Raw genomic sequence first — 3,209 nt, 5'->3', positions numbered from 1 at the left:
GCCTGGAAGTGGAAACTGGGGCAGAAGGTGGGGGGGGAACAGGTAACCGCCGGCCCCAAAGAGTGCATAGATGCTCTGTGTGGGGTCAGCTAGTAACTACTATTTCCTGTATTCCTACCATCATCTCTGTATAATCAACTCCAATCAAGTGCTGCAAAACTGCTGTAAAGCTCAGCAGTGCTTGCATGAAGGTTTCTGCCATAAAGCACATGGCTGGAAAAAGCAGTGAAACGTCACAACACTAAGCTCCTTCCTTGTCTGCTTACAGCCGTAACTACTAGTAGGTGAACTGACTGTTACTCCCCCACACCCCTGCCACTGAGTGGGTGGCAGTTGACATAGTAGCCTTTAGTTCTGCTGCTGCTGTTGCCCATGTTTAATTTAAACCTCCCTCCCTGTGGTTAAAATCATTGCTACTTCTTGTTCCATCATCAGTGGGATTAGTCCTTGCTTGTTTTTCCCTGTTCAGAGGTTGGTCTATGAGCCGGGTCTCACAATCAGTGAGACCCTGTTTGGGAAGCTCAGCAGGGCAGGAGGATCGGCCGCCTACATGACTGCCGGCTCTGTGATGGAGCCGGCGGGGGCTGGGGAGTTCGAGGGCCGCACGGCCCCTGGAAGCTCCAGTATGCCCTGCACAAGTGTGCAGGGCATACTGGAGAGACCCCCCAGAGCCGAGAGACGGTTTTTCGCCTCCCCTCCAGGGGTCTACTCATGAGTAGCCGCACCGCGGAGCCGTGCCGCAGCGACTCACGATCGGGAAGCCCGGGTTAGTGGAGCACTCGCTCCACTAATCCGGGCTTAGGGGAGGGCTACAAAAGTGGGTGACCCACTTTGACTCAACCAGGCTCGGGTGCAAGCCCGGTGAGTCTCACGATCGTGGAAAGCGGGCTAAGCACCCTTAGCCCGCTTTCCACTGATCGTCAGAATAGCTCCTATGTGTTTGAAAAGTATCAGCATCTCCTCTAATTTGTCTAGTTAAACAAATCCTGATCTTATTTATTTTTTATATTTAGAGCCTGCTTCCTGTCGAAGGAGCCCAGGGTGGTATACATGGAGGCTGTTCATACACTCATGTGAAGCACCAGGATTGGGGATGATCCCAATGCTGCCCTGCCAGGAAGCCCAGGAATTTCCCCCAGGCCATTACTGGCTTAGAAGGGCAGGAGTGTCCCTGGTTGTGTGTGTGCTTGGGCTGTAACCACTACAACACACTGACTCAGCATTATTTCAGGCTGTCAGTATTGGACTGGCATTCTAGACTCATTTGGGTTAATCTAAAAACACCAACAAAATGATCAAATATGTTGTGAACTGAAATAAAATTGGAATAGAATGTCTCTAAATGTGTTATGATGTTGGGCCTATGGCTAAAGAGGATCTTATATTCATGTGTACATCCACTGGAAGTATGAAACTCTATATTTATAACACCACTGCTGAGGCTGAGGGGCTTGCCAATGGCTAAGGCCACCTCGTGAGCTCATGTCTGAGGTGAAATTTGAACCAGGATCTCTCTAGCTCTCTCTGACTCAACAGAGGTTCCATGAGCTCATTGTTACAATATGTCATGGTCTCTGCAGAGGCAATCGGTGTAAACCACCCTGAGTCATTAAACCGCCCTGAGCCATTTAATGTAAACTGCCTTGAGCCATTTTTGGAAAGGTGGTATAGAAATCAAATCAATCAATCAATAATAAAATAAATCAAAAGTGATTTATTTGTACATTTGTTTCAATTTTAGCAATTTAGAAAAAAATAAGCACATATCTAACTTTAATTTCTCAATGCTCTCATGCACATGCAGGTTATTTATGGGCTATAATTATTTCTCAGGTGGGTTTTGCCTCTAATGTAAAATACATTTTCATTATAGCACCAAATGTGTTGATTGCATGGTGTGTTGGGATTTTTAATGCATTAATTGTTTTAAAAATATGCAGATTACTTTGTCATTTCTCTTTTCAGTTATGCAAATTATTTGAAAAAAGATTCCACTTCCTCTTGAGATGCAAATTGATGCCTACTTTTTATATGTCCAGATTTGGTTTGGTGTTACTTTGTCCTGGCAGGCCTCTGATTTTTAGCAGGACCTATGATGTTTGCAACTGTGCATGGGCTGACAGGCCAACAGCATTGGCTCTGCTGATTGACTCACTCCAACACAAGAGGAGGCTCAAATCACAGGAGATAGTGGCAGACCAGTTTCTTTAAATCTGGATCTGTAAAAAGCAGGGCCCCTCAATTTTTAGAGCAAAAGGAGTGAATGGGTGGAATGCTAACTGGTCACTGTTTTGTCATTTTAATGGCCTGCATTATGTTTGTTTATTTTATTTATTTATTTAAACATATTTATTTATTTAAACCGCCCAAAACTCATGTCCCTGGGCGGTTTACAACAAGCAAACAAACAAAAAATTAAAAAATTAGTTAAGATAAATAACAGAAAACTTAAAACAGTAGTTAAAACAAAATAAATGATATGGTAAAAGTTAAAACATTACAACAATTTAAATTTTTGAAACATTTTAAAAGGATGTTAAAACAATATTTAATTAAAAGCCTGGGTGAATAGGTGCATCTTTAAAGACTTCTTCAAAGTTTTCAGAGATGGGGAGGCTCTTTTTTCAGCAGGGAGCGTGTTCCAAAGCTCAAGGGCAGCAGTGGAGAAGAACCATCTCTGAGTAGCCACCAGACGAGCCAGTGGCAACTGCAGACGGACTGATGATCTCAATGGGCGGTGGGTTCATAACGAAGACGACATTCTCTTAAATACTCATTCCACTAAATACCCATTATTGAAGCTGTTTGACTAGAATTTTTTTATCCTATTAAAATGATATTTTTATTGGGCTATTTTATTTTGAAATGTTTGCAAATGGACTTTGGGGCACATAACATTGGAAAGATGTGATCAAAATGGTTTTAAATAGTAGTTGTAGTAGTAATTTATTGTTTATAGCCAAAGGCCACTACAATTAAAATACAAATTTAAAATTTAAAAAGTAAACTTATGCACATGATATGCACATAAAGAGAAATGAGGAAAATGCAGCAATCCTTCACAATTACTCTGACATTGTACAGGTGGCCCACATTATATGCGGACTTGTGGATTGTGGTTTTGCGTATGCATGATGGGGTCTTAGAGACCCCGTTTCATTATCTGTGGGTAGAAAAATGAGCGAAATTTGCCTATGCATGATTCTGAG

The 3,209-nt window shown here is 42.3% G+C and overlaps 1 long non-coding RNA gene across 1 annotated transcript; it reads left to right on the top strand.

The window, feature by feature from the left end:
- LOC128331629 (uncharacterized) lies at nt 1–1,337 on the top strand. The gene is made up of 2 exons (XR_008310376.1): nt 1–280; nt 1,014–1,337. It is a non-coding gene; the product is annotated as an uncharacterized LOC128331629 (long non-coding RNA).
- Nucleotides 1,338–3,209: the final 1,872 nt, after the last annotated feature.

This window comes from Hemicordylus capensis, chromosome 6 (assembly GCF_027244095.1).
Source record: "Hemicordylus capensis ecotype Gifberg chromosome 6, rHemCap1.1.pri, whole genome shotgun sequence".
Taxonomy (NCBI): Eukaryota; Metazoa; Chordata; class Lepidosauria; order Squamata; family Cordylidae; genus Hemicordylus; species Hemicordylus capensis.
This window is presented reverse-complemented; position numbering and strand designations above follow the sequence as displayed.